This window comes from Gracilinanus agilis, chromosome 1 (assembly GCF_016433145.1).
Source record: "Gracilinanus agilis isolate LMUSP501 chromosome 1, AgileGrace, whole genome shotgun sequence".
Lineage (NCBI taxonomy): Eukaryota > Metazoa > Chordata > Mammalia > Didelphimorphia > Didelphidae > Gracilinanus > Gracilinanus agilis.
Genome location: NC_058130.1, coordinates 721,840,919 through 721,861,624, shown reverse-complemented (window position 1 = coordinate 721,861,624; position 20,706 = coordinate 721,840,919).

Below are 20,706 nucleotides of genomic sequence, written 5' to 3'. Positions count from 1 at the left end.
TTAAAGGGAAAAAAATTGTTTGATAGATTGACTAAAATTCTTGGATTTTTAAAAATTTGATACATGGCAAATTTTGTTCCAGCCTCTCATTTTGATTTTGTTTTTTAGATGCATTTCTTATAAAAAAGATGGTGAGATTTTGTTTTCTTATCCATTGTCTCTCTTCAATTTTTGTTGGATTATTTCATCCATTTACATTGAAAATGATGAGCAGGTTTTGAACAATGATACATGTAAAACCCAGTGGAATTGCTCATCAACTCCAGGAGAAAGGAGGGAGGAGGGGAGGGAAAGAATATGAATCATGTAACCATGGAAAAATATTCTAAATTAATTAAATTTTTAAAAAATTTTCAAAAGAAAATGATGAGTAAAGTTTATGTTTTTCTCTATTTGTTTCTCTAATTTTTTTAATTATGATTTTTTTGTTTTCATATCTCTTTTGGGTCAGTACATCATCCTTTTGACTAATTTTACTTAATCTACTTTGATGCAACCCTATTCAACAGATTCTTTTTGACCCTAATCTTAACCTCAAGTGTCAACCCTTCTCGGAGTTTTAAACTTTTATTCTTTTTATCCATTATGTAGTTATATAATTCTTTCCCTCTTTTTTTCCTTTCTTTTTTCCCCTCTTAAAGTGGTTAGTTCAAAATCCTCCTCCTCTCTTTTTTCCAACTTTTTGTTAGTTTTTTTTTCCTTTTTCTGAACCTCTTCTAAGAAGAACTTCTTTATTCTCTGCATTATTTCACTTCCCTTTCGGTCTGTTCTGAACTTTTTCCTTTGACTCATGTTCTGCATCTTTTTTATTCCTTTCTTTTATCTTTGTAATTCAATTGGGGGTAAAGCTTCTGAAGTAACAAGATTGAGTTCCTTTTTTTCATCAATTTTGGTTTGATTATCCTTATAGATCTACAAAGAAGTTATTTGCAAATGAACCTTGGATGATATTTGGATATGAGCCTTGCAATGGAATGTTCTAATATGGATAACTTAGTAGATCATAATCATTCTATGGCTTAGCATTCCCTTTTCTGTGTGGGAATAAAACTCCCTGTTCCGTGGACCTGGTTTCTTTTGGTTATCCAGATGACATTTTTATTTATTTATTTATTTGGTTGGTTTTTTTGTCTTGAATGCCTTCTTTACTTTCTCATCTTTCTGAAAAGAAGGCTTAGACTAGAACCAAAAATACAATTGCCCTATAGTAGCCAGGGTGAGAGCAAAATAAGAATAGAAAGACTTATCTTATGGAGAAGTTAGGCTCCCTAAATGAAGCTAAACCAGAGCAAACTCCAAAGTTAGGAAAGGAAGAAATAAGAAGTTAATTACTCCTGAGTCCTCAATTAAGCATTTATTAAGCACCAACTATGTGCAAGGTCTTGTACTAGGTATGTGCTAGGGATACAAATCTAGCACAATGTCTCTCAGGGAGTTGGAAAGGGTAGAAGAGAGAAAGGGAATTTAGAACTCAAAAAAATTTTTTAAAAAGAACATCATAAAAAATTTTTATTTGTAATTGGGGGAAAATAAAATGTTATTTTTAAGTGACGTGATAAAGATATAGAGGGTGTGCTTACAAACTTTGTAAATCACATACTTTTATTTTCATTGTTGTTCAGTTTGTTCAGTTATCTCCAACTCTTCCACCACACTATAAAGTCTTAGGAACAGAAACTCATATATCTGGGAGGAGTGGGTAAGGGAAAGGGAATAAACATTTATATAGTGCCTACTATGTGTCAGACACTGTGCTAAGTGCTTCACAAATATAGAGGGTAAATGACTTGCCTAGGATCACATAATTAATATCTGAGGCTGGATTTGAATGCAGGGCTTTCTGACATCCCATCCTGAACTCTATCCTCTGTGCCACCTTGCTGCCTGATCTAGGTTTTGGATGGAACCTCAGAGGTCTTTTAGTACAACCTTTTCATTTTACCTATGAGAAAACTAGGGTCCATGGAGGGCTTTGCCAAAGAGGAAGGACATGAATCTTGGTCTTCTAACTCTAAACCAGATCATACCATGCTACTTCTCCAGTTTTGGTGAAAAGTGAGAGGGCAATAACTGAACAATTCAGTTGAGTTTAGTTCATTTCAACTCATCACTTTTATAGGCAAGATCAGATGTCCAGAAACCTTTGCTCTTGAGGCTTTGACAACTTCATGAGGGGAAATACACATGCCCAGAAACACAGATGATGTTATTAGAGGCAGCTGATAGGGTAGTGGACAGAGTACCAAGCTTGGAGTTAGGAAGAACTACACTTATTTTAATATTTTTCCATTATTTATTCCAGTGACAAATTTATACATACGTTTTCTGTGGTTTCCATGATTCATGTTCTCTCCCTCCCCTCTCCCAGGGCTGACAAGCAATTCCCCTGGATTATACATGTATGATCACTCAAAACCTATTTCCTTATTATTCATTTTTGTAAGAGAGTAATCTTAAAAGATCAAAACCCCAAATCATGTACCCAAATAAACAAGTGGCAAATCTTATGTTTTCTTCTGCATTTCTACTCCAACAGAGGAAGAACTACATTTAAATTCAAACTCAGGTACTTCCTAACTGTGTGGCCTTGAGTAAGTAACTTGTCCTCTACCTGCCTCAGTTTCCTCAACTGTAAAATGGGGATAATAACTTTCTACTTTGCAGTTATTTTTTTGTTTTTGTTTTTTAATTTTGAAATTTTATTTAATTAATTAATTTAGAGCATTTTTTCCATGGTTACAGGATTCATGTTCTATCCCTTCCCTTAGCCAATGCATAATTCCACTGGGTTTTACATGTGTCATTGATCACGACCTAGTTCCATATTATTTGCACTAGGGTGATCGTTTGGAGTCTACATCCCCAATCATATTCCCATCGACCCATGTGATCAGAGGGTTCTTTTTCTTCTGTGTCTCTATTCCCACAGTTCTTTCTCTGGGTGTGGATAGTGTTCTTTCTCATAAGTCCCTCAGAATTGTCCTAGATCATTGCTTTGCTGCTAGTAGAGAAGTCCATTACATTCAATTTACCACAGTGTATCAATCTCTGTGTACAATGTTCTCCTGGTTCTGCTCCTTTCACTCTGCATCAATTCCTGGAGGTCATTCCTGTTCACATGGAATTCCTCCAGTTCATTATTCCTTTGAGCACAATAGTATTCCATCACCACCAGATACCACAATTTGTTTAGCCATTCCCCAATCGAAGGACATTTCCTCATTTTCCAAAATTTTGCCACCACAAAGAGTGTGGCTATGAATATTTTTGTACAAGTCTTTTTCCCTATGATCTCTTTGGGCTATAAACCCAGCAGTGGTATGGCTGGATCAAAGGGCAGGCAATTTTCCAAATTGCCATCCAAAAGGGTTGGATCATTTCACAACTCCACCAGCAATGCATGTGTCCCAATTTTGCCACATCCCCTCCAACATTTATTACTTTCCTTTGCTGTCATGTTAGCCAATCTTGCAGGGTTATTGTGAGGATCAAATGAAATAATATTTGTAAATTACATAGTAGGTATTGTTTATTCCCTTCCCACTCCTCTCAGATTTAGGACTTGGTCTGCTAATCACAACTCAGGGAATATAGAAATATGAAGCACCAATATAACCTATATCAGACTATTTACCACCTCAGGGAAAGGGTGGAGGGAAGGAAAGAGGGAATCTGAATCACAAAAATGTCAAAAAACAATTGTTAAAAGTTATTTCTACATATAATTTTTTAACCCTTACCTTCAGTCTTAGAATCAATACTGTGTATTGGTTCCAAGTCAGAAGAGCCGGTAAGGGTTAGGCAATGGGTATCAAGTGACTTGTCCAAGGTTGCAGAGCTAGGAAGTGTCTGAAATCAGATTTGAGCCTAGGATCTCTTGTCTCTAGGCCTGGCTCTCAATCCACTAAGTCACCCAGCTATCCCCTTTAAATATAATTTTTAAAAATAAAATTCATGCTTGCCAGCTCTTGGAGGGGGAAGGGAAGGAAGGGAGGGAGAGAAGTTCAATCATATAACTTCAGAAAACTTATGTGGAAATTTCTTATTATATGTCATTGGTAAAAATAAAATAAATATAAAATACAATAAGACTTGGTGTGCTAGGAGCAGCTAGTTGGCTCGGTTGATAGAGAGCCAGTGCTGGACACAGGAGGTCCTGAGTTTCAAGTCTATTCTCAGATATCTCCCAACTGTGTGATCCTGGACAAGTCACTTAACCCCCCATTGCCCAGCCCTTACTGCTTTTCTGCCTTGGAACCAATATTTAATATCGATTCTAAGACAGAAGGAAAGGATTTTTACCAATTATATGTAATAACAAATTTCTACACAAGTTTTCCTAGGTCATATATGTGAAAGAGAATTCTTTACTCTATTATCTACTCTGAGTTAAGACTAACTTAAGTACTCCTACTTAGTACCTCACTAGACTGAAGACAGGATTAACTCCCCCTTGTCTACTTTTGAATTGAATCAACAAAAGATTAAACACCCTACTTGGTATGAGGTGAGAAGTTAGCAAGATACTTAAAGAATTCACACCCTTAGAAATTCAATCAACCAGAATCTGTGAACCTTTCTGATGAGAACTTAACCTTCAGAAGGTGAGAATTTGATCCCACAGACACTGCCCTCTGGGCAGTGCTATACAATTTGGAAACTGTAACTGGTCCTCATGAAGAGGGGAAGGGACAAGAAGTCACCATAAAAAGCAAGCCCTGAACTCCTTCAGAGCAGATTGTCTTTGAGAAGATAGTCTGAAGAGATTGTCTTCTGGAGATAGTTTTAGATAGTCTTTGAGGGAGCTTTGCTGGAGACTACAGCTTGGATCACGGGTTCAGAGCTAGGCTTCCACTTGGACTTTGACTCTTGGATTACTTCGTTGGGTGAGTAAAAGACTGACCCCTTTCCTAGCTTCTGGAGAGACTAGCTTCCATCTTGGATGAGGCCACATGGTTATTCACTACCAGGCTTCCTGGTTGAGAGCTAATTAATCTCTGCCTGGATTAAGCAGACCCAGAGCAAAACATTTAGGTTAATAGGATAGATAACTTCTCTATCCCACTCACATTTCTCTTCTTTATTGTTTCCTCTCTACTTGTAAATATTTGTAAATAAATTTCTGATTCAATATATAATAAATACTGGTGACCACATAATTTCATATAATCATCATCCAACCATTAATTTTAACCTTTACATATGATCAAACTTGTCTCCTTCCTTCCCTTCCCTTTCTCCTCTGGGTGCTGGCAGGTAATTTGATCTTATATTTGATATATATTATCATGCACAACATAGGAAAGGATTTTGGTTTGTTGTTGTTGCTGGGGTTTTTTAAGACTTGATCTGCTATTTCCTAGGTGAGTGAATTTGGACATGACCCTACCGTTCCCTGGGCATCCAAAATGAGGGTTAAAGTGTCTCTAAAAAAAGTGTAAGGTACTAGAAAAATTTGAGATACTCATCCTATCAAGAGAAAGTTAGAAATACTGGGGAAAGAGAGATCATGACGGTGGGAAGGGCTAGGGGATATTCCTAATCAATTTTGGTCTCCAACAAAGAGTTAAGGACCACATGCCCCTGTACAACAGATATCCACTACAATGCCGGATGGATTCTGATTCTAACCTCATTAAGTGAGGGCTGTTTCCCACATCTAGCATGGTGCTGTTTTTGTGTGGTTTGAAGCCATCTGACAGCTCTTCTATTTTTACCCAACTGGTCTTCTCAAAATGAGGGTCACTCCTGCCTTTACAGGCTTCTAGAGGCAGAACAGTATTGGGATTTTCGAGATCATTTAGTCCAGCCCCTTATTTCACAAGAAATAAAATGGCAAGCCAAAAAAGGGAAGGGATTTGTCCAACATCAATGAGATAGTTAAGAAAGAGAAGCAAGATTTGAACTCAAGTCCTTTTATTCCAAAGCCAGCGCTCTTTCCATTGCACCCCACCACCCCTCTTATAGAAAAGTACAATGCCAGAGCTGGAAAGGACCTTAGCAATCATTACATTCTACCAACTCTATTACAGAGGAGACTGAGCCCCAAAGAAGACTGAGCAAGCAGTTATTCCCCCGCTATCCCTGCAGCCCAATGAGGTCCCAAAAGGGCTTAGCTTTCCTCTGGATGTCTCTCTATGACCTCATGATCCTATGGTACTTCCTCACCAAACTATAGGTCTATTATGCTATCAATGGTCCTGTGATTCAGGTCTAGGGCCAGGATCAAGTGTCCTTAGAGAAGGGGCCTCACAATTGTTCTTTTGTCCACTGATACTATTCCCTCTTGTACCTCCTCTGCCTGTGCTTCCGCTTCTGATGGTTCCTCTGCCCTATTTTGCCCTGCATTCATTAACAAATGTCTTGGTCCTCTCACCCAGGTCACCATGATGCCTCAGGGCTACCAGGTGTCTCTTTAAAAATTAATAAAGGCTCAGCTTTATTTCTGGATCTAACTCTGTCCCTGTGAAACTAAACAAGGGGAGGGAAAGTTCAGAAAAGAAAGGACACCCCAAAGATCAGGTCCTTGAACTTTGGGAGTGTGGAAATGGAGGTAAAAAATGAAAGATCTAAGGCAACAATTCTCTTCCCTCCAAATTACACAATCTCTGGGCTTTCTTCAGGCCAGTGCTTCACTTACTTCAAAATTTCTCAATGCCGAGAATGCTGGACTTAGAGAGTGAGGTTTGATTCTCCACTCTCACATTGACTTCTCTGGTGATTTTCAGCAAAAAAAAAAAAATCCTCCTCCCTCAATCTGTCTATAAAAGGGGGATAATGCTTAATCCCTGGAGTCGTGTGGGAGCACCCCTTGTCATCCTTGAAACACTTATAAAAATGTGCCAATGCCACCAGTGGAATTTCTTGTCGGCTCCAGGAAAGGGCTGGAAAGAGGGGTGGGAAAGATCATGAATCAGGTAACCATGGAAAAATATACTAAATTAATTATTTTTAAAAATAAATAAAAGACAACTCATTTTCATCTTTCAAAAAATTACATAAATAAAAATAAAAATGTGCCATTCTAATTCTTTTGCAGGCATAGGTATTTCTCTGCCTCTCCCCCACCCCAAGGTCACCAAGGTCCTTTCAAATGTGGAGATTCTGCAGTTCTATGGATGATTCATAGGACCATAGACTTAAAGATGAAAGAGATCTCCAAGGTCAATTAATCCACCCCCTCACCTGACAGATCGGGGGCAGGTGCCCAGATTAAGCAACTTGCCTAAGATCATAGAACGGTCTTGGCCCAAGTCTTAGACTTAATACCTTTTCACAACACACATGTTCTTGTGGTGATGGTAGTTGTTAGCCTTGGTACAAGGGAAAGAAAGAGCCCTGGATTTGGACTGAATAAAGCTGAGTTCAAATCCCTATTCTCTCTGACACTTACTCTATCTGTGGCCTTGAAAATCACTTCAAGAATCACTTCGCCTTATTTAGCACCACTCTTCTAATCTGCAAAATTAGTGGATTTGACTAGATAACCTCAGAGGTGAGGGTCCTTCCAGCTCTACATTCTCTGAATGATAGACGTCGCTTAAGCTTTCTACACCTCCACGTCTTCTTCTCTAAATGGATACACTGAGCTTGCAACACCTCCCTTACAGCATTGATAGGAGATAAGTACTTCCTCCATAAATCTTAAAGGGATATGGAGATATGTGGGTCATTCCAATTCCCAGAACAATAATAATCCTGACCTCGACTCCTTCAAAACCTACGATTCCTTCTTTCATTCAATAAACATTTGTAAGTACCTACTATGTGCCAGGAACTGTGCTGAGCATCAGGATACAAAGATCAGCAAAAGACAAGCCCTACCTTCAAGGAGCTTAATGTAAAGGGAGAGACAACATGCAAACAAATATAGAATAAATTATATGCAACATAAATAGAAAATAATTAACAGAGAGCAGGCACTGGAATTAAGGGACTGAGAAAGGCTTCCTATGGAGCTGGGATTTTAGTTGGGACTTAACAGAGTCCTTGGAGGTCAGTAGTCAGAAAGTAAAAAAAGGAAGAGCATTCTAGGCATAGAGGACAGCCAGAGAGGTTGAGTGGAGCTGAGAGATGGTGTCTTGTTCTTAGAGCAGCCAGCAGCGTACTTCTATCGCCACGTCCTCAAGATTCAGACTAACAGATTCATAGGTTTATAGTTCAAAGGGACTTCAGAGGCCAACCTTCTCACTTTACATAGAAAGAAACTATTACCCACAGTCAGAAAACTATCATCAAATGGAACTTGAGCCCAAGTCCTCCCACTCCTGGTCTAGCATACTTTTTTCATTGTACCATGCTTCTTTTCTCCTTCCTCCCTCTTTCACTTTTAAGATTCAAGGCCAGCTTTTGCTTTCCTCCTTCAGTCACACCTGATGCTCTTCTGGGCAGGTGGCACAGTGGATAGTGTGCTGGACCTTGAGTCACGAAGACTCATCTTTCTGAGTTCAACTCCAACCTCAGACATTTAGTAGCTGTGTGACCCTGGGCAAGTCACTTAACCCTATTGGCCTCAATTTCCTCATCTGTAAAATGAGCTGGAGAAGGAAATGGCAAACTGCTCCAGTATCTTTGCCTAGAAAACCTCAAATTGAGTCACAAAGAATTGGACAGGACTGAAAAAAAACTGAACAACAATCATTTTCTTCAGATCTGAAGAAAATAAGGGAGGTTTCCAGGATCTAAGTCCAAAAGACTAGGTCCTACATGTTGGGGAGGGAAGGATAGAGTCAGGATCAAGGAGAGAGGCCAGGGTGGGACTCCTTCAACTTAGAGTTGGAATGGACCTTGGAAATCATTTAGTAAAGTTTAATTCTCTTACTTTATGTAGAGGAAACTGAGATCCAGTAAAGGGAAGGAATTTGGCAGAGAGAACACAACACAATCATTGGTGGTAAATGGGATTCTCAGCCAAAATCTTAGACTCCAAAGCTTATACTCAACAATATCAGTTCCCTGCTCAGAGCCCAGAACCCAGGTCCACCTGGTACCTGCAGAGACTGCTTAGGTTAAGGCAGGGAACCTGGTCTCCAATCATGCCACTAGTTAGATGACTCAAATACTCTCAATTGCCTTAAATTATCCCATCTGTAAAATTAAAATAATAACCCTTCGGTTTTGTAAGTGAATAGGGGGTAATGGGGGAATCCTCGATTGATTTTGGCTTCTCAAAATGGGAGTTAACCCAGGCTCCTAGATTTAGAGTTGCATTTGGGTTTTTGTTATTGGTTCTTATTCAGTCGTGTTCAGTTGTGTCTAACTCTTCATAACCCTTTATTAGCAAAGAAAATGGAGGAGTTTGCCATTTACTCCACCAGTTCATTTTACAGATAAAGGCACCGAGGCCAAACAGGGCTAAGTGATTTGCCCAAGACCACCCAACTAATGTCTGTGGCTGGATTTGAACTCAGGAAGAGGAGTCTTCCTGACCCCAAGCCTGGCACTCTGATCTTAGAGATCATTTATTCTAGTCCCTCTGTCGTTTTCCAATTGTTTCCTAACTCTTCATGACCCCTTTGGGGATTTTCTTGGCAAAGATACTAAAGTGGTTTTCCATTCCCTTCATTACAGATGAGGAAACTGAGACAAACAGGATGAAGTGACTTTCCCAGAATCACACAGTAAGTGTCTGAGGCTGGATTGGAACTGCATTTGAAGGTGAATCTTCCTGTCTGAGGACCTGGTGTTCTCTACACTGGGTCACCTAACTGCCCTCTGGGGTATATGGGGTATTCAGAGAAGACTAGTACCTCTTGTATGAGGACCTGCCAAGCCCTTTTCAGAGCAGCTCATCCACCCTTCATGTCCACTTTTCACCAAACTCTCATCTGTGGCTCCAAGAAGCTATAGTGTGAGCAACAGCCACAATTTGGCAAACCTATCTTGCAGATGGGCTAAAACAAGTGGAGGGTACCCAAAAGGCCACAAACCAATTAGTAAGTTAGGAGGGTGTCTACCCCAAACATGTGAAGGCTTCCTCCACTGGAATCAAGGAATGAGAACAATTTGTTCCAACAGCCATGAAAGGGCTATGGAGTGCTTAGAGCTTCATCAGACATTGAAGATGCCAAAGTCATCTATTTCATCCCAGGACAATACCAGTCGTCCTGACTTTTCTGTCTTGCCGTTGGACTTTGATGGCTCTAGAAGAGAGAATAAGGTTGATGACTGTGTAACTCTGCCTCACTTAAATCCAATTCATACATAATTCAAGACATCGACTAATGATGTCATTGGGACTCTTTGAAAAAGAAGGACAAACAACAAGTTCAGGTCCTTCGTTTTACGAATGAAGAAACAGTGGCCCATAGAGGGATGGGATTTGTCCAATATCACAGAAATTGTAAGTAGTAATAGGAGACAGAATTTGAGCCACCAAATCTAGCAATCATTTCACTCAACTACACTAAGTTCCACTTGAAGAGATTATTCAGCATGGCTCTTTGTTAGACTGGAATCCCTTCCACAATTAGGGAACCAACCCTACCTAGGAGAATATAGTAAACTCTTTTGATTATTCCCAGGTACTGGGGCTGCCCCCTGATGACTAAATTGCCTGAGGCCCAGAGGACAGATTCTGGTTGGAAGAGTAAGCTTCTTTGTGATATATAAAGAGATAATCTGCCATCTCTTTTGGACTTCTTGCCAATGCTTTCTCTCTTTCACCAAGGGGCAGGAGAGATTTTTTTTCTCCCAAACACCATTTTTTCCAGAAGGACAAAGTCAAGTGGCAGCATAATCACATGGACCCTGAGGGCACTTTCTGCCATTTATTTCCTTTTCTGACACAAGACAAACATTAGCAATCTTTGGCAATTTCCATACTCTCATATGAGTTGAGAGTTCTTGAGTTCAGAATTTGGGCATCAACTATCCAGAGGGATAAAATCTCTGTAATAACTTCTCAGAGGAGAAGAACAACTATCATCAAATGGAACTTGAGCCCAAGTCCTCCCACTCCTGGTCTAGCATACTTTTTTCATTGTACCATGCTTCTTTTCTCCTTCCTCCCTCTTTCACTTTTAACATTCAAGGCCAGCTTTTGCTTTCCTCCTTCAGTCACACCTGATGCTCTTCTGGACAGGTGGCACAGTGGATAGTGTGCTGGACCTTGAGTCATGAAGACTCATCTTTCTGAGTTCAACTCCAACCTCAGACATTTAGTAGCTGTGTGACCCTGGGCAAGTCACTTAACCCTATTGGCCTCAATTTCCTCATCTGTAAAATGAGCTGGAGAAGGAAATGGCAAACTGCTCCAGTATCTTTGCCTAGAAAACCTCACATTGAGTCACAAAGAATTGGACAGGACTGAAAAAAAAAACTGAACAACAATCATTACAAAGATCATCCTATGTCCTTTACCTGAAAGACTAAAGAAAAAACATGTCCCCCTGGATGGATAGGAGATCTGGACCATACCATCCTCCATGTCATTCATCTTGATTTGCTTAGCTAATATAGGTCTGGGGAAAATGTCAACTATCTGTTCAACAGTTCCATAAAGAGTCTTTACTTTCTGGACGGATTATACTGAATGAAATAGGCTAATAAATTATCTTACGTTTTCTGCAATTGTTCTTGCAAGCCTTTGGGTCCTTTGCATCTTGGATAGTTTATGTGAAAGAGAAGATAAATAGCTTTGTTTAATATCCATATGCATTTTGAGTACTTTTCTATTTAAGACTACATTTTGGGAAGACATAAGCTTTGTTTTAGAACAGGAGTTCTTAACATTTTCATTTCCCATGCTTGGAATACTATCCCTCCTCCCCAGCACCTCCGCATTTCATTAGTTTCCTTCAAATTCCATCTGCTTCAAGAAGTCTTTCCCGATCTTAATGCTAATGTCTTCCACCAATTAATTCTCTCTGGTAACCAACAAGCCTCAGACATGTGAGTGAGTTAGGGGGATGTCTACTCCAGGGCATGCCTACTTACCTAGGTGAAAAAGGAAAGATGTGAGCAATTTGTTCCAACAGCCATGAAGAGGGCAGAAGCAGGCGCTGTGAGACTCTTAGAGCTTCATTAGACATCAAAGATGCCAAGGTCATCCATTGCATCCCAGGCCATCACCAGCTATCCTGACTTTTTTCTTGCCACTGGACTTTGATGACTCTGGAAGAGAGAGTGAGGCTGACTACTTTGTACACCTCTTTTTTTTTTTTTTATCCTGGGACTCCTTCTAGGAGCATAGGGTCACAACCAGTAGGCAATGGGTCACACTGTCGCTCAGGGTCACCCAGCTGGGAAGTGTCTGAGCCCGGGTTTGAACCTAGGACCCTTCGTTTCTAGGCCTGGCTCTCAATACACCTCTACCTCACTTAAATATAATTTATGTGTGAGTCAAAGACATCATCAGTGATATTATTTTTGTCCCCTTTAACAGAGGACAACAGCCAACAAATTTCCAATTTATTGTTTGTTTTGTACACAGTTGTTTGCATGTTGTCTTCCATGTTAGACTGGGAGCTACTTAAGAGGAAGAATTGTCTCTGGCCTTTCTTTTTACCCCCAGTGCTTAGCACCATGCTTGGCACTTGGCACTTAGTAATTGCTTAGTAAAAGCTAATAAGCATGTATTGACTCATTGACTTTGGCAGCCTGAGAATAATGGGGTTTTTTTTAAGCATAAAAGACTTATAAAGTAAACAAAGAATAGGGAAATAGATTCATCAAAACAATTTTCAGAACAAGTTCACAAACTCCTCAGGTCTGAATTCAGGAAAATGAGTTTTCCTGATTCCAGCCCAGCTCTTTATCCACTGTACCACCTAACTGCCCCAAAGTCAGGAAGACCTGAGTTCCAATCCAACCTCAGATATTTACTTACGAGCTGTGTGACCCAAGGCAAGTCTCTTAACATTGGTTTGTCTTAAACCACGAGAAAAGGAAAAGGTAAACTATGCTAGTATTTGCCAGGAAAACCTCATAGATAATATTATCATTCTATGGTCCACAGGGTCACAAGAGTTAGGCACAACTGAATGACTGGACAATAATAACACTGTTGATAGAGGACTGGTTCTGGAATCTGAGCAAGATCTGAGTTCAGAGCTAGCTATGTGACCCTGTGCAAGTCACTAACCCCTCAGGGGCCACAAAAGTCTCTAAGACTAAAATTGCCAACAGTTGCTAGTCTGCATGGGTACAGAGAGTTTCCACACTGTTGACATGACAGGCAAAAGAGAGGGGGGGAAAGATTATTATCAGCAAGTAAAAAACATTGCTTTATTTCTAATATTTATGTAGGGGAAGAAACTTTATTTTGTGTCCTCTTGGAAGTAAAAACAAATCTAAAAGAAAATTAGCCTCTTTCCAAAATCTGTTTTGCAGACTTTGAAGTTGGGAGAGTGTCTCTGGAAATTCAAGTCAAATAAACCACCTTAATGACATCTTTGTTTGTTGTTGTTATGTGACCCTGGCCTCTGGAAATATCCAGATAAGAATATCTCACAGCCTGGGCCCAAAGCCATCGGATGAGCCTAGTCTCCTTCTAAATTTCCTTTTTATTTCTCTCTTGCCCTACCCCTACACTCCCAACCCAGTGGAATGTTCAAAACTTCTAAATCATAACTCTGGAAATGGAAGCCACAAACAACTCCTACTCTCCTGATATTTATTGCCCTGAAATCCCTGAGAATCAGGGAAACTGAGGAAGCATCCTTTTGTTTGCTTATCTCCCCTATTAGATTGTGAGTTCCTTAAGGGCAAGGTCTCTAGCCTCTCTTTTGTATCCAGGCACATAGTAGGGCTAAATAAATATTTATTGACTGACCTTAACATCAACAGCCTATGTCAATTCAATTCAATTCAAAAAGCCTACTTTGAAGGGGCAGCTGGGTGGCTCAGTAGATTGAGATAAAGACAAGAGGTCCTAGGTTCAAATCTGACCTCAGACACTTCCTAGCTGTGTGACCCTGGGCAAGTCACTTGACCCACATTTCCTAGCCCTTACCACTCTTCTGCCTTGGAGCCAATACACAGTACTGACTCCAAGATGGAAGGTAAGGGTTTAAAAAAAAAAAGTCTACTTTGTGCTAGGTAATAGGAATATGAAGATAAAATGAGATAGCCCTTAAGGATTTTGCTTTCTTTTTTTTTTTTTTAACCCTTGTACTTCGGTGTATTGTCTCATAGGTGGAAGATTGGCAAGGGTGGGCAATGGGGGTCAAGTGACTTGCCCAGGGTCACACAGCTGGGAAGTGGCTGAGGCCAGGTTTGAACCTAGGACCTCCTGTCTCTAGGCCTGACTCTCACTCCACTGAGCTACCCAGCTGCCCAGGATTTTGCTTTCTAATGGAAGATTCCGTTGTTGTGGCAGTTCAGTGATTTTTCATTAGTGTCTGATTCTTTATGACCCTATTTGGGGTTGTCTTGGCAAAGATATTGAGTGGTTTGCCATTTCCTTCTCCAATTCATTTTACAGATGAGGAAATGAGGCAGACAGAGTTAAATGACTTGTCCAGGATCATACAACTAGTCTGAGACCATCTTTGAACTCAGAAAGAGGCGTCTTCCTTTCTCCCAGCCCTGCACTCTACTATGCCGTCTAGCTATCCACCTAAAGGAGTATGGGACAGCTAAATGGTGCAGCGGACAGACACCTGGACTAGGAGTCAAATGATAAAAAATTTGAAATAAACCTCTTAACTGGTCTTGGCTTTAGTTTCTTTATTTGTAAAAGAAAGATAATAATAGCACCTCTTTGTTGTGAGAATGAAATGAGATTATAGATGATGTGTGTGTATATATCACTTTGTAAACCTTAAAGTGTTATATAAATATTAATTATTATTGCAATTATATAAAGAAAAATATGGAAGCTACTTTGTTTCTGTCGTAGTACACAGAGGGCCCACATGCTGGGCTTCAACCTGTCTGGCACAGGACTTGGGAACCCAGAAAGAACATCTCTCCCGTGAAGAAGCCCGGAGTGAACCAATTATCGCACCACAGCAAGTCACCATCCACGGTCCAGGCATTTGTGACTCCAAGTATCCTTCAGTCATTTTGGTTCCAACTACCTAAGTTGTCTTTCATTGGCTTACCACAAAACCACCCATTTAAAACCCACTGCTCTGAACTGTTCAGCTGCGTTGGTTGTTGCCCTTTGTACTTGAAGAGGACCAAAATGACATCACTACGTCGAGGTCGATGTACAGAGTGTCAGGCTGTGGTCAATCAGACCAATACAAACTCGGAAGGCACTGTCGCAGGTCGGGCACAAATAGACCAGATGAACATTTTGGATGGAGAGGTCTAAATCTGGGCATCTCACATTTCTTTTGAGCTGACCACAAAACCACCTATTTAGAAACCACCACTGTGAACCTCTAAACTAAGTATAAAGAAAGTGAAAGCATTTTCACTTCTTCATCTCTTAAGGAAATATAGAGTTCTCTAATTAAATTGGTTGAATTAGAGGAGGGCTTAGCTAAAAATTAAGCCACCTGCCTTGGGACAAAGAAAAAAGCAAGCTAGATAGCTCTGCAGACAGTGAAGAGTTAAGCCAATCGAGCAGTCAAGATGAGAACCAGCTAATTATAGGGAGATTCTCTCTTGAGAGGGAATAGTTTTTCCATTTGGACTTTTTCCTTGAACCTCTTCCAGTGTAGCAGGGGAAAGGACCTCTCTTTCCACCTCCTTTTCCCACATTGATAACAGCATCTTACCCACCTAGTAGGAATTGCTGCCTTTAGCAAAGAGTCCTGTTGTGGAGTCCAGTTGAGAGGCCAGTGCAATGGGCTTCCAGCAGGACACCGCCAGGAGAGAAAGACCTGAGCATTTTCCCTGTTAGAGGTATGAGTTGCCTCTGCCACACACCCTCCCAAAATGTGCCTCTCTCCACACATAGAGATTTCTATGTGTGTACAAACTCTTCCCATTGAGGTACTATGTAACTGCAGGAAAATGCTCCCCAGGCTTATGGAAATAGTGTTTTATAGCTATTTTTATGCTCTCCCTTTTCTTTATTTTTTAATTGCCTGTATTGATATATTTTGGTTTTATATTCCTCTCATTTCTGAACATTTTCTGCCCCAGAAATCCATGCCCCATAATAAAGAGGGCAACTCGTAAAAGAGGGGAAATTCATAAAACTCTTAAAAGAGGGAAGAAAAGCAGTTCAGCAAAACAAATCAACATATCAAATGTGTCTAGTAATATAAGTAATATTTCTATAGTCCCCACCTCTGAAAAGAGAGGAAAGAAGTTGAATTGTCTTTCTTTTTCTTTTTTCCTTTCTTTCTTCCACTCTTGCTTCCCTCCTTCCCACCTTCTGTCCCTTCTTCCCTTCTTTACTCTTCTTTCTTTCCTTCCATCTGTCTTTCCTTCTTCCCTTTCTCTTATTTCTATTTTCAGTTATATTTACCTTTCCCTCTAGCTATCCCCCTGAATAATTAATAAGAAAAAGAAAAAATCCTCATAACAAATATTCATAGTCTAGCAAAACAAATCCAAAATAATGATATCCAAAAATGTATTCCTTATTGCATTTTAAAGCCAGCGTTTCTCTGGTAGGAAATGCTTAGCATGTTATATCTTCAGTCTTCTGGACTTGTGGCTTGTCATCGCAATGATCAGAGTTCTGAAGTCTTTCCAAGTTGTTTTATTCTATAATATAAGTATATTATATATACACACATATTTTATATATATGCATATATGTAATTATATAAGTTGTTCTCTCTATTTGGATTAGTTCACTCTGAATCAGTTCAAAGATGCCTTCCCAGTTTCTCTGAATCTGTCCACTTCAACATTTCTTATGGCACAATAATATTCCATTACAATGATAGCATATACTATAATTTGTTTAACTATTTCTCAATAAGATGTGAGCCCTTAGTTTCTAGGTTTGGAGTTACTATGAAAAGAGTTGCTGTAAATAGTTTTATACGTAAATTCTTTTCCTCTTTCTTGATCCTCTTTGATTATGAGCTTAATAGTGGCATGACTGAGTCAAAGATTAAATAGACAGACCTGGAGTCTGGAGGACCTGGGTTCAAATCTGATACTTCTAAGCTGTGTGATCCTGAGCAAGTCACTTAACCCTGATTGCCTAGCTCTTGCCACTCTTAGAATAGATACTAAGACAGAAGGTTAAGTGTTTAAAAACAAAACGTTTATAGTTTATTAGCATCTAGAGGATAGTTCCAAATTGCTTTCTAGAAGGGCTGAATCCATTTACAACTATACCAACAATGTGCCTGTCTCCCCACAGCCTCTTGACAATTTGTCATTTTCCTCTTTCATCATCAAGGACAGAGAAGTCATTTTTCCTGGGTCACACAGCTAAGAGATGGCAGAGCAAGGTCTTGAATCTAGGTTTCTCCTTACTCTGAATTCCTACACTGTATTATAGCTATTGAGGTAAATATCACACTTGCTAAACTACAATTCTATAGAGACAGAGAGTGGTATTCATTCATTATTTTATTCCCACTGTGTCCTGTTCAAAGTCAGTCTCCAGTCTTTCATCTCTCTCTGCCGGTGTGTGGCACTTTCAAGTTTACAAAGCAGCTAGGTAGGTGGTGCAGTGGATGGAGTGCCCAGACTGAAATCAGAATACTCGTCTTCTTGAGTTCAAATCCAGCCTCAGACACTTTTTAACTGTGTGACCCTGGACAAATCACTTAACGGTGCTTGTCTCAGTTTCCTCATCTACAAAATGAATTGGAGAAGGAAATCGTAAACCATTCCAGTATCTCTGCCAAGGAAATTCCAAAATGGGATCAAGAAGAGTCAGATGTGACTGAAATGCCTGAACAACAACAACAACAGCAAAGTCTGGAAAGCACTGTACATAGACTATCTCATTTTATTCTCACAATAAGCCTTTGAGAAAGAGACTATATTATTCTCATGTACAGATGGTGAAACAGACTCGGAGAGATTAAAGGTCTTATTGATGGGTCACACAGGTGATGTAGCACCTGGAGGCAAACCTCAACTCCCATATCAGCCTCCCTCAGACAAGCCACCCAAACTTAAAAAGTACTCTATGACTCAACAACAATACCTGCAAGAAAAAAAAAACACCCAAGGCCAAGTCACATAAATAGAGGGACAAGTCATACTGCTGATGACTTCTGGCGATGCCATTATGAAGCTTCCTAACAAGTCTCATGGAACATATTGTCTGTATAGTCTCGCTGAGCATGTGAAAGTGTAATATAAACTTTGCGAGGTGTTGGGCTGGGCACAGCAATAAGACAAGAAAAGGAAACTGAGGGAATAATCCTGGACAAAGAAGAAACAAAACTGTCACTTTTTTTGTACATGACATGATAGTTCACTTAGAGAATTCTAGAAAGTCACAAAAAATTAACTTAAATGATTTCAGTAAAGTTGAGAGATATAAAATAAACCCATATAAATCATCAGTGTTTCTGTATGTAACCAACAAAATCCAGCAGGAAGAGATAGAAAGAGAAAATTCATTTACAGAAAAAATAAAATATGTTAAAGTCTACCTGCCAAGACACACACAGAAACTATATTCACATAATAATAAAACACTATTCACACAAATAAAGTCAGATCTAAATAATTGGGAAAAGATTAAAATGCTCATGGATTGGTTAAGTCAATACCAAAAAAAAAAGTTACTACATTACCTAAATTAATTTGCCTGTTCTGTGCCATCCCAAACAATCAAAGGATTAATTTATATGGCTAGAAAAACAATAACAAAATACATCTTGGAAAAAGAAAATATCAAGAATATCAAGGGAATTAATGAAAAAAATTAGAAAAGGAAGAGGCCTCACAGTTTCAGGTCTCAAACTAAAGTGGTAATAAAATAATAGAGCTGTAATTATCAAAAACAATTTGGCTCTAGGTAATAGGTTGATCAGTGGAACAGATGAAATACAGAAACAAATGAGCACACTAAATAATGTTTGATTAATCCAAAGACCCCAAATATTAGGATAAGAACACACTATCCCACAAAAACTGTTGGAAAAACTGGAGAGCAATATGGCAGAAACTAAGTGTAGAGTAGACTAATAGCTCACACCATATTCCAAAATAAGCTCTAAATGGATATACAGCAAATTAGAGGAACAAGAAAGAAATTACCTGTCAAATCTATGGACAGAGGAAGAATTCCTAACCAAACAAGAGAAAGAGGATCACAGAAGGTAAAATGAACAATTCTGATTCATAAAATTTAAAAATTTTTGTACCTAAATTAGAAAAGAAGCAGGCATATAAGAAAATATCTTTGCAGTACGCTCCTCTGATAAAGGTTTCATTGCTATGATATATAATGAACCACTTCAAATTTGTAATAAGAACCATTCCCCAATTTATAAATTATCAAAGGATATGAAAAGACGATTTTCAGAAGGAAAAATCCAAGCTACCAATTTGAAAAATGCTCTACATCACTAAGAGAAACGCACATTAAAACAACTTTGAGGTAGCACCTTATACCAACTAGATTGGCAATACTAACGAAAAATGGGGGGAAAAAACAGACCTAAAAGAAGTTGTGGGAAAATAGTCACACTAATGCCCTGCATTCAGAGCTGTGAATTGGATTAGCCATTTTGGAAAACAATTTAGAATTCTTGCCAAAATTAAACTTTGTATAACCTTTGACTCTAATACTGCTACTATTGCTATACCACAAAGAGATCAAAGAATTGGGGGAAAATATTTATAGTAGCTTTGTTTGTGATGGCAAAGAAATAGACATTGAGACAATGTCTATCAGCAGGGGAATGGCTGAATAATATAGGAATATGATGAAATACTATTGTACTATAAGAAATTATGAAATTATGAAAGGAATGATTTTAGAGTACACTCGAAGACATGTATAAACTGATACAGAGTGAAATGAGAAGAAACAAGAGAAGAATATATATATATATATAAGACAAATAACTTTAAAAAGTCCTACAAACTCTGATCAGCATAATGACCAACCAATTCCAGAGACCTCATGATGGAAATAGGCTATATATGCACCTTTTAATAGAGAAGCAATAGACTCAAAATGCAGATTGAGACATTATTTTTGTCTAGGACCAATTTGGGAATTTTTATGATTGATTAAACATGTTTGTAACAGGAGGCTTTGTTTTGTTTTCTCTCTCAGTGAGGTGGAGGCAGAGTGGGATATGAGAGCAAGAAAAGGCAGATTTAATTTTTTTTTCAATTAAAAAAGATATTTGCGGTCACTGATGTTCTCATAGAATTACTGCTGGCCAGTTTGCTTCTAGGCAGTATATATTCTTCTTTAAGCTTCTGATTAAAGCATGAATCCTCAACTGAGATGAGGACTTCCCCTTGCCTGTTTTCCCCCTTTTCCCCCCAAATTTCCCCTCTTTCTAACTTTCCTATTTCCTATTTATTGTTGAGGGTACCACTATCCTCCCAGATACCCAGCCTTGAAACCTAGGTATCATCCTCACCTCTTCACTGTCTCTCCCTCTGCCATATCCAATTGGTTGCCATTCAGGTCCTACTTATTTTACCTTCATAACATCTCTTGAACATGTCCCCTTTTTTCCTTTGACATAGCCACCACCCTGATCCAGACCCTCATCACTTCATGCCTGGTCTATTGTAATAGCCTGCTTGGTGGTTCTGCCTACTTCTTTTTTTTTTTTTTTTTACATTTATTAATATTCATTTTTAACATGGTTACATGATTCATGCTCCTCCTTTCCCCTTCAACCCCCCCCCCCCCCC